At 38.5% G+C, this 11,835-nt stretch overlaps 2 long non-coding RNA genes across 2 annotated transcripts; one reads left to right on the top strand and one right to left on the bottom strand.

The window, feature by feature from the left end:
- Positions 1 to 424: 424 nt before the first annotated feature.
- On the bottom strand, positions 425 to 2,525 carry LOC148720421 (uncharacterized). The gene is made up of 2 exons (XR_015993454.1): positions 2,171 to 2,525; positions 425 to 1,197 (listed from the first exon to the last, which is right to left on the bottom strand). It is a non-coding gene; the product is annotated as an uncharacterized LOC148720421 (long non-coding RNA).
- Positions 2,526 to 10,011: 7,486 nt separating this feature from the next.
- On the top strand, positions 10,012 to 11,557 carry LOC111340281 (uncharacterized). The gene is made up of 2 exons (XR_002695740.2): positions 10,012 to 10,635; positions 10,925 to 11,557. It is a non-coding gene; the product is annotated as an uncharacterized LOC111340281 (long non-coding RNA).
- The last annotated feature ends 278 nt before the right edge of the window (positions 11,558 to 11,835 follow it).

The raw sequence follows: 11,835 nt of genomic DNA, 5'->3' as shown, positions 1-11,835 counted from the left end.
GATCTGCCAATTAGATCTCTTGTTTTTCCACGTCCTCGTTGCCGTCGCCGTCGTAGTTTCTTAAGGTCCCTAATAGGGAGTATAATACCAACACGATGTACATTGGAACCATATTTTTCTGGTTTATACACACTCGTTTTACCCCAAGTATGAATTATCCCCCCTGTTTAGGCATCTTTCAAGTCGACTTGCGCTATGTTCTCTGTGATTTTTTGTACCCACTTTGGAATATACACTGCTCTCAACCCTTTTTGCTGCGTTTCCCTTTATATTTCGTCCTTTAATAGACACGATTCACATTGAACGCAATCGCAAAAAAATTCGTGAAAGGAATGCACGACTACACTGAACCATGTGGTATTTAACCGTTCGATTTATATGCGTTTTTCTGTGACAGTTTGTCAATCAAAACTAGACAGGCATATACGTTCAAACACACATTTATTCATAAAAACCATTACATTTTAAAAAAATATTTCAGTTCATTTTCTAAACCCATTACAATCAAGAAAGCAAGTTCAGAATACCCGTCCACCTCATTTACATGTGTCGGGAGGCTTTGAAGAACGAGGCATAACACAATAGACGCTCTTCTTATTTAATAACATGTAAATGAGGTGGCCGGGTATTCTGAAGTTTAGCCCAATTTCTCCGGTTCAGTCTGGGGTCGACCAGGTAGATTGACTGCTCCCACTCCACTTTCCTCCTGATTCTTTCTACTTCTCTCTCCACTTAACTCCGCTTTCTTTCTTCTTTAAATTCCTGGTAACATCTTCTTCTTTCTTCGATTTCGTTTTTGAACTCAGCAATCGATTCCTGTAACACAAGTCTTTCCGTTTCTCTACATGCGCTGGCTACATTTTTACGTCTTTCCTGTCTTCATATCAGGTATCGACAGGAACTTTAGGCTACGAGGAAAGGTCCCATTTGCCGCATGCAATGCGTAACGCTTTAGTATCCACTCTTTAAGCCTGAGCCCTCTCTTCATCTTCCTTAGCTGTTCTCTATACTCCTCACTTGAGAAGGACATATCTGCCTGTGAGAGACGAACGTTACTCTGATGCGAAACCACGTGGAGACCCTTTACACTAATGACCTTTCTTTTATTTTAGACACACAATGACCTCTACAAAAGAAATGTTTCTAGCTCACTTGGACGAAGAGATTGAGCACAATCCCAAATGGGCCGGAGCCATCCTAGATGAATTATAAGCCATCGTCAAAGAAAAAGCCACCACACACGATCTTTGCGATATAAGTAATCAAGTGACGAAATACATTGACGAAATTGAAACCTACGATTCTAAAGTGGGAGAACAAACTATTTTCCATCAGTTGTACAGAGATATGATGACTGCCTTTCTAGCTTATGTCACGTATTTGCAAATCAAATACCGTGTTGTGCGACAATAAATATTACGTATGCAAAAACAGTGTGTTGGACTTAATCCCACCGCCATCTTGAACTCTTTTTTTTCCTTTGTTTAAGACGGCGCCTTCAAAACCAATATTTTTTGAATAGATGCAAAAACTCAACACATGAACCTACGCGGTATGAATACTAATTTCTATCCCTCTCCTCCATTTTTTTCCTACCTCCTACACCTACGTGGTATGAATACTAATTTCTAACCCTACACCCACCCCTCCCTCTTCTTTTCTTAACCCTATCCCTAACCTCCTACACCTACGTGGTATGAATATGAATGAACCCCCGTACACCTACGTGGTGTGAATTAATTAACCTCGGACGAGTGACTCGGACCCAGACCTCTACGGAATGGCCAGTCAGACGCCAACTCGCGTTATTTGGAACCAAACAAACATTCCTACATAACAAAAACGTGCATTTAATAGACCACTTTTATAAATGGCTGTCGTATAAATTTTCTTTTGTTTAAATTTAAATTAGCCCTTCTGGCCTCGCTTCAGATAATGTATTCTTTTGAATTTTGTACTGGAGAACGAGGCCAGTAGGGCTAATTTAAATTTAAACAAAATAATATTTATACGGCAGTCATTTATGAAAGTGGTCTATATTCGCACAAAAGCGACATAACTAATGGAACGAACAGAAAAATAACAGGGGATAATATACTCTGTTTGAGCAAAAACATAACAAATGTAAGCTTAATAATCACGGTAGAGGTCACAGAAATATAACAATTACGTTTATCCTCACTGATGAAAGTCCAACATGGCATCTTTGTTGTCGTTCCTCAGAGTTTGATCACGAGGCACCTTGTATTTATCAGAAAATATTCTCCCGTCACTCTGTCCACATCCACATTTCAGTGGTCACTGATAACTCATTTGATTTCTGGTTTGATTCTCGAGAGACCTTCGCTAAATCATTTGATTCTCTTACTATTTTGAGTTCGCGAAACGATCGGTTCGAAATATACGCTCATTACACGTGCCATCTTTTAGAGTGGGTCTACCGCGAACGGTGTGTGGGTCTGTATGTTTAAGCGTAGAAAAGATGACACAATTTGTTAACACATTCGACATGTCCGCCATCTTTGAAATCGTGGAAAAAAGGTTGCGCCTTTATTGTTACGTGTCTGCGGTATTCCCTATCGCACGTGACGGAGTTTTGTGGAGAAACCCGATGGTAAACCTATAGTCGGTCGCCCGACTAATTAACAGTCTAAGTTTACAGAATCATAGGTAATCATTGTTGGCCCCAGAGGATAGGGGAACCATTAGGCTTTAAATCATTATGATATATGTTATACTTATATCAGTAAATGGCTTGAACTCGGGATAACATGTGAAGGTTTAGTCTGATCGTCCGGGTGAGTGTACTCCCGGAGAAGGACTGTTGTCGGTGGTAGTGACTGACGTTTCGACAACCTGTGCGGAAGTCATCATCAGACAGCTTATCCGACGAGAACAAATACCTTCACCGTGTTTTTTCGAAGAACAACTACGACAACGACTTCATCCGACGAAACACTCACCGACCCACTACCACTACCGAAACAAGGGACACCGCAACCCCTACGACTACAGCAACCATACCGTACATAAAAGGTATGTCTAAAAACATCTCGCGCATCTTACAACCCTTCAATATCCGCGTCGCCCACAAACCCATCACCACACTACGTCAGTTACTAACCAACGTTAAAGACAAAGACGAACCGAGGAACAGACAGGGAACGATTTATAAGATCAATTGTTCCGACTGCCAAGCCTCCTACATCGGTGAGACTGGCAGAAACCTCACAACAAGACTGACTGAACACAGACGGGCGACAAGGAAAAGTGATGTCAGCAATCACATTGCTGAACAATCGACTTAAGAACCACAACATTGACTGGGACTCTGCGCAATGCCTAACATACAGCACTGACTATTTTCAACGACTGACTCTGGAAAGCTGGTTTACTAACTTAGAACAGACTCCCCTAAACAGATGTCAACAACTACCCGCTCCATACAAACGACTCATTCACGACATAAACATCACAAACGACCGAAAAAGAACGACCTAACTTTACCGACAGATCGAAACAGACCAATCACGACCGACTTACGTCACTTGAGTCTTACAGCCAATAACATCACGGCAAAACCAACCGATCATTTTACACGAACTGGAATAAGAACATTCTACTGACAACAATAATTCGAGTTTGACTAATGGTCGTGGGTCGTGGGTCGTGGGTACAAGTCGTGGGTCGTGGGTGTGGGTGTGGGTAAAAGTCGTGGGTGTGGGTAATACATAACAATTAATGGTTAAGAGCTCATATTTAATAATGTTAATAGTACCACTACTAATAATCAATTACTGTTATTTTTGTAGGGGAAAAGGGTTCTTTCGTGATCGTGAAGGGCCCTTTGGCTGGTTTTAAACGTGATTTGGTTATACCGCCGTGAACGTTGAATAGCCTTTTCTTCATGGAAATTGCGAAATGACTGGCCTTTTTCGCGAAACGTGACTTGAACCGTTGTTATTTTTCTTTTCCACAAATTTATCTTGTAAGCGTCTCAAAACAAGACGGGAAACAGGACTGTCATTAGTTACCGTGAAGTAATGGAATACTTCTCGACGAACAATGAAACGTATGTTTCTTGAGTACGTCACATTTCGCAACTCTGCAGAGTCTGGTCTTTGTCAGATAAGAAATGAATCGTTTAAAAATTGAAATTATTAGAACCTCTTTATTTATTAACTTACTTATTTCAATAATTCTTCATATCTAGTTTATTTTATGATTTAGAAAAGGACCTGGCCAGTTAAATGGACCCGGCCAGTTTAATTTCTTGTCACCGATGCCAGTTGTCGTGACCAATTTAACATTGGCTTGCGATTTCCGGTTGTCGACTGTACCGCACACTGGATACCAGAGGTTTTATATTTTCGTGTCTTGGAAAAACCTTGGAGCCAACATCTCAAGACCTGCAACAAACGTTGCAACGTTGCTATCTATATATCGGTTATCTTGCAACAGTTCGCTGTTTCACCTCATTTTTTTCTTAGATGCGGGGTAGATGGTACGCGATACGGAGATAAAGCATTCGGCTCTTTGTCTAAATGTCATTGATCAATACAAGCTTTATTTTCCCTGACCAGCAGAGCGATATACTTTTACTTTTGAAACTTCATTTATTTTTAACCGGCACTGAGAGCACAATTTAATTTTAATTCAAGAACACGGCCAATAGCTGTGTTTCTGATCCTCGAAGCTTCTTTTATGTTCTGAAAACGTTTTTCTTTTAAGTGTAACACTTCTCTCTTTTCAGTGTAAGATTATTTTTTTGTGTGTTGATCAAGCGTTTTACCTGAACAAAACTCCTCAAACTCTTTGGAATGACCCTCATTTTAAGAGATTACATCATCCTGCAAATAATGGCTTTGTCTTTGGTTTAACTTCTCTTTTTGGATGAAATTAATTAATTCTGTTGGATGAAATCAATGATATAATAGGCTCACTAAACCGAGCTGATACAATGACAAGGGCTATATAATATTTATGTATTATTTTAACTAATATTTTAAATGATTATTGTTATTGTTAAGTATTAATCACACCCACGACTTTTACCCACACCCACACCCACGACCCACGACTTGTACCCACGACCCACGACCATTAGTCAAACTCCAATCATTCACTTGACTCTGATAATGACTTCCGCACAGGTTGTCGAAACGTCAGTCACTACCACCGACAACAGTCCTTCTCAGGACTACACTCACCCGGACGATCAGACTACACCTTCATATACTTATATCAGTAGCCACATGCATTATTTAACTGCCTATTTTTGTGTTATGCTGTAATTGTTGTGCCACATCAGTAGCCACATGCAGTCTCAGGCTGCCTGTTATTTTCTATACCGTTAGCATCTGAGTTTCCGTTTTTCTATCTAATTTCCGATCTTTCACAATGACCACAGTGAAGTTTAACAGGAAATGTATTATTGTGCAATACCTCTTAATGCCTCCCAAAGGAAGAAAACGAAAAACAAAGAAATACAAGCAACAAACTCTGAAAAGTTAATTAACTAAATAAATAATCTGTTCAGCATTTTCCAATTTTGAAATGAGGAACTCTGGATGTTACTGTTACTATCTTTCGAAGAAAATGAATCGACCGCAACTCCAAAATTTGAAGAATTTATCTCGGTGTCAGTAGGTGATTGTCACAGACAAGGATTACGTGGCACCTAGGCAACGAGGAGATAAATAAACGTTTAAGAAATGTTAAATACATCATTGAGCGGAAGCTGTGCTTGACAGGGCCCCACAAGCGTCATTTATCAAGGTGTGCATGCGCCCTGGGAACGGTAGGGATCAAAGGCTCTGTGAGCCAACTCGTGAATTGGATAAGCCAATGTAATTTGTGTCGTCAAAAGAAATGGGTGTTTGATTTCCATACTAAGGTATGAATCGTTCGACTGGTAAATGAGCATTATGAGGAATATGATGTGAAACTAAATTAGGCCTCAAAGACAGAAAATATGGCCTGATTAGGATTTGGTGCAAGACAGTCACTGTTTCAGATTTTACAGTAAAGGTTTGTGGAATGAAAGTTCAAAAGGGTGCTGTTTTGTTTATCATAAAACTATTGTTCCAATATTGAGCTCAGTATTTACTTGCGATGCAAGCATAGGGATAGGCATGTAAAAGCTTATACGCTGGATGGAACGCACGGACATAAGGATAAGCATATATGCATAAGATTATCAAAACGTTTCCTTCTTTTTGTGCTTATACTGTCTAGTTAGGACTTGGTTTGCATAAGCGTAAGGATAAACATAAGCGAAAGTCTTTCAGGCAATCAGCAAGCACTATACTGCTTATACCAACCATGTCCCTATTTAACGTAACATCGACTGAGTGCTTGTGCTCATGTTTATGTTGCAGCTGAGCCCACCTGCACATTAGCTTATGTTTATGCCTATGCTTGTGTTGCAACTGAGTACTACCCTTGAAGCCTGTTTCGCACTTCTGAGATAATTATTGGCACAAGGATGAAAAAAAAAAAAACAAGTACAAGGATGTTCACACCACTCTAAATTTTGTTTTTCCGAATTCTTATTGTTAGTCAGTGGATACTCAAACAAGGATTTTTTCCTTATTTTGAGAGTGAATTCCTTGAAATGTAAGGATCAAGATTTCTGCTTTTAAGAATTTTATACTCTCCAATGAAATTTCCTCAGTTTAAGAATACCACCATTAAAAATAAGATTTACATTCCTTGTTTTAAGAATTATGACTTTGAATTCTCATTTTAATGGTATTTCCGCTATTGAATAAATGTCTCAAATCCTTGCTTTGAGCAAGTATTCATTCTATGTAGAAAGGTTCTTCTTCCAACTAGATTTATGATAAATGCTTGCCAAAATTTCAGAAATATCTGTGGAATTGTGCTTGTCAAATTCCCAAGGAAATATAACTAAATATAATTTGAAAAACGTTTTTACATTAATTTTTCTTTCAACACACTCTATATCTGTGATTCTTCATGAAACAAGAGCACAGTTTTGAGTGTTCCTAGTTTACCCTAAATGTAAAGCATTAGGAATATCCTTGTTGCACCTAATTCACAAAAATTTTTAATTTCAAATGACAATCAAAGTGGTTATGAAAATAAATCATAAATTTATAACTTCCAGAAGAATAAGCATGGAATGTAAACTGCTACCATTTGTAATCTTTACTTACAATCATGTGATTATTATACAAAAAATTACTGAACCAGAGTAAAGAATCTCAAACTAAATATAAACCACTTGTTGACAGAATTATAGTCACACCAGCAAGGATATTCATCCTTGTAAAGGGATTGTTGTTGTGACTGTCAACTTATTATTGTTTTAATCTTCAATATGATTCAAAAGAGAAGTTGCTGTATCAATTTCTTGAAGAATATGTCCTAGGTGTAGAGCCTCTATGACAAGCATTTAGGTACAGGTAAATCTGTAGCAAGATTTTTGACAAAGAGAAAGAGTAAATAAAAATAAAAGTCTTTTTTAAAATAAGTCTTTTTTATAGGATTACACAATTACTGGTGAACCAGTAGTTTCCACTGTGGTCCTTGCAAACAAATGAAACAAATGGTCTAAATTGAACACAACATCATTAAGAACATCATTAAGAACCCCAACCGGCCAGAGGCAAACCAGTTGGCTATTTACAAGCGTGGCCAAGGATCTGAGCTCGGGGCTACCGTGAAACAGATCCAGTGGTCAGGGTGGGACTCGAACCCGGAGTCCGACACTGTAACCACTCAGCCACACTGCCTCCTCAGTAATCTTCAGTATGATTCAAAGGAAAGGCTACTATACCTATTCCTTGAGAAATTTGTGTTTGTCATAAAGCCGCTATGTACTGTTTATTTTAGTATTGGTAAATCTGCATAAAGACTTACTGAATAGTTAAAATTTCAGCATATTAAGTTAACATGTAGCTGTGCCATTTCTTGAAGAATTGGTGTTGGGTATAAAGCCATGTCACTTTGCTGTTAATTTGATATACATCAAATGAAGTGAGGTGTAACTTAGGTCTTGCTTCAAAATAAAACTTGCTGCTGTGCATGTATCTTAAGTTTAAAATAATGTAAAACATTTTAAAGAAAGCACAATTTGGGTTTATTATGTCAGATTAAAAGTTGTTGTTGAGTTTGTAGTATGGCCTGGCTAACCTGTGTTACATGCACAAAATATTGATAGAAAGAACCACTTCCTGGAGTTAAGATCCTTGTCTCAAGGACATAGGGATGGTGCATTATTTAACAATCTTTGAGAAGTAAGTGCTCTCTCTTGAGATCTTTACTTACTCATTTTGAAAAAAATAGGTCTTACAATGAGAAACTTTGGTCACCTTAAAGTAAGGACTCTGTTATCAGTTTTAGGCAGTATTTATCACTCACTGTTAATGCATATGTATTCCTTGTTTTGAGAACTGATAATTACACTCATTTTGAGTGATATCACTCCTCATCTTTAGAACTTCCTGTTCCTCACTCCAGGACGCATTTTTAAGACAAAAATTCTTAATTCAAGGTATCTGGAAACATACATTACAAACTTAACAGTGCACTAATAACATACGCATGCACAGTGCGAGTTACACCATTTGAAGAAACAGCATATCGATTGATTGAACTTATGCTTGAGCTTCTTTCGCTGCAGTTCCCACTTGTGAACCATTTTCCAACGTTGATACAGCTCCAGGAATACCAAACAAGCCTCAAACAAGTCACTTTACGAGCAGTTGGCCGTGAGGGACACTTCGAAATCGGACTATAGGCGAGCAGCGACTCGAGTCGTTTGAGCCCGCGGTTAAAATTACCAAAAGATCAGCGTTTTAAATGTAAAATTTATATTTACGTTAAGTTTCCCCTATGAGCTCGCGGGAGTATCGGTGGCCTTACGGTAAAAAGCAGGGCAATTCATGAGATTTTCAGGGTGGCGACGTAGGTGGTTCAAATCCGCCGTTCTCAAGTGGGTTGCGATTTTTGATTAACTTTCATCTTTGTTTTCTTTGTTTTCTTTTTCGGACAAAATAATCATTTTCCTGGATGTATACATTTAAAAATAGAAGTATTGATGCCATAAATGAAATATACGCTGCAAGAGATAAAAGTGTATTCGGAGATTGGGCAAACTTTAATCAATTCACAAATGAAAAACATACTTTTTTACTCTTCCAAGATTATCATTGGCTTCTTTTTCACCCCAACACTATTCTTAGCAACAAAGGTCGCCATTTCGATTGTTTATTGTTTAGAAAAAAGTTTACAGGAATCGACCAATCGAGCGAGCGAGCGAGCGCCATTCATCACATCATACCTACAACTCGTTTTCGCGCACGCGCAATTCACGAGTTAAAAAGGGAGGAGTACTTGCATGTAAGAGGCTTATCATGTCAGGATGTTCCTCTAGGCGGGGTCGCTTTCCTTTTACGACTGGCTAGTCGTGAAAATGCGACCCAATTCGTAAGCTAGTTGGGATTTTCCTCTGGATGGGGTTGCACTTTCACGGCTGAAATGACTACGCTATATTTGCTAAAACGGGGTCGCACATTTTTGAGATTATTGGAGGTAAAAGATTTCTCTTGATTGTCACCGTATTTCGTGCTGTTGTTTGGCAATCGGCTCGCACCAAAGGATGACCTATTGATAGAGTTTTCTAGGCCATAGGAAAAGAAAGGGGATCGCGAAAGTTACATCTATCCAGCAACGGTGCTTTCCATGCGAAAATTAACCCAAGTAACTCCACCGCCCCCCTCCCACCTCCCCCCTCCCCCCTCCCTTCCCCCCTTCAACTCAGGCATCGAGGTCGCGCTTCAAGTGGTAAATATCAAGAAGATGACGTGCTTTTGGAAACAACATTCCCCAGATATATAAACAAAGAAATTGATCCTTTTTTACGTGTTTTACATTTTTTAGTGTACACACACTTTTGTTTGTCGTTGACAAGAGCTTAATTGAGTTTTGTTTTCGTGTTGTAGCAATAAATAATAGTAGTTGGGAGCACGCAAGCCAGAAAAAGATAAGAATTCTAAGAACATTGGATAAAAAATCAACTTAAGCTTGCATGAGAAAGCTTGAAGAGTTTAATGGATTGGAATCTTGTAGTGAATACAATTTAGTCTTGGGTCAAAAAAGAGATAAAAATAACACTTGTAAAATCCGGTCGGATTAAAGTGTTGCTGTCCACCAACGTAATAACATTCCGTCATAAAGGCGCGACTGCGCTGGTTAAAAGCGAAAAGGTCGACTTTTGAGATAGTCACTTTTGTGAGAGTCACATTTCAGCAGTCTACATTCCTTGGTTACCTAAACGTTTCAACGGCAAGAGGACTCTGTTTGATTTCGATTAGCGATCAAGCCAAAACGTTTACCAAAATGTCTCATACCATGCAAGCGTTTGACAATACAACCTCTATGACTGTGAGTGAAGTCTATGATTTGACAAAGCAGAAATACTACACGAAGAAGAGGGGTCAATGTACGTGCGGCTTTTTGAATCGGAAAGTTTCTATTCGTGTTTGGCGCATTTTGCTGTTTCTGTTCATCCTACTGGTGTTAATTCTATTGGAAGGTTTGTTGGTGGCATTTTACGGTCCTAGCCTGGAGACCATCTTTTGAAAAACTCTAGCTAACCTGGAACAGGTAAAGATATATTGTTAGCTTCAAGTGATGTTTGCTTTAGACAAATGCCAGTATTGAGGTTTGAATGAGGATGGTTGTAAACCAAATGAAGACAACTGATTTTAAATAAATAATCGGAATATCTTGGTTGAGGCGCCGGTTCAAAATATACCCACATATAGTGAAAGATGTTTAAATCAGTTAATGCAGTTAATCTCTTGAAGTTCTGTTCAGCAGATCACTGAACACGCTGAATCAGTAAAATCGATTTATATTCCAACAAAAAATTTAAACACTTTTTCCGTTGTAGGTCTTCTGTGATCTAACAGAGAAGAAAAGAACTGATGGTCACTCACACTGCATGGAGTTTATCTGAATATGTGTTAATAACGTATCACTCAATCAACAGAAGCTCTATGTATACCATATATAACCGTAGAATCTCAAGGCCCATGTATATATATGTAGTGGACTAGGACTTTTATACATTCGTGCAGTCTAGATACCATATCTTTTTGCTGTGGAATGCATCACTGGACACAAACTAATTACGCTTATTTGGTGAAGAATCTTCATATTCATTAGCTGTATTTTTTTTTTCGGTTAATCAACCAAATAAAGAAAATTGTAATTCATGGATTTACCGATAGTATTTCTATAACTAGCTGCTACATGGTGTACTTTACTTTATGCAATAAGCAGCTATCAGGAAACAAACACACCCTGCAATTTTGCATTGCATTTGCCTTCCTTTGCACACTAAGAAGATATTCTTTGTTCGGAAGAAAGTTTTGTGCTCAAATGTGTGGCAATTGTGCAAATTCATAGCAAATCAGTTCTTGCTCTTAATTTGACAAATTTAGAGCAAACTATCAGCAAATATGTACATTTGCATTCCTTGAGCAGACGTATTCAAAAATAGGAGTAAAAAAATTATTGTGCACCATATTTAACTGGTTTATGCGCTCCAAAGCAAACTATTGTTTTGGCAGAGGGTACCGTTCGCGCAATTCTTGTCATTTTTCAAAAGTGTAAAGGTAAAGCATACATAAAGCACAATGTCACATTTGTGCATCAGCGCCCTAAGAGCATGCAAATCAGTACGCTTTCATATTTCACAGCGGCATGGCAAATGAAGTGCTAATTAATATCCCTGAATTTGCCAGGTGTTTCTTCACTTTGCAAACCCAAGTATTTTTCGTGTAGCCTACTTCACGTTTT

The sequence above is a fragment of the Stylophora pistillata genome, chromosome 11 (assembly GCF_964205215.1).
Source record: "Stylophora pistillata chromosome 11, jaStyPist1.2, whole genome shotgun sequence".
NCBI classification, from domain to species: domain Eukaryota; kingdom Metazoa; phylum Cnidaria; class Anthozoa; order Scleractinia; family Pocilloporidae; genus Stylophora; species Stylophora pistillata.
Note: the sequence above shows the minus strand (reverse complement) of the source record. Positions and strands in the feature narration are given on the sequence as shown.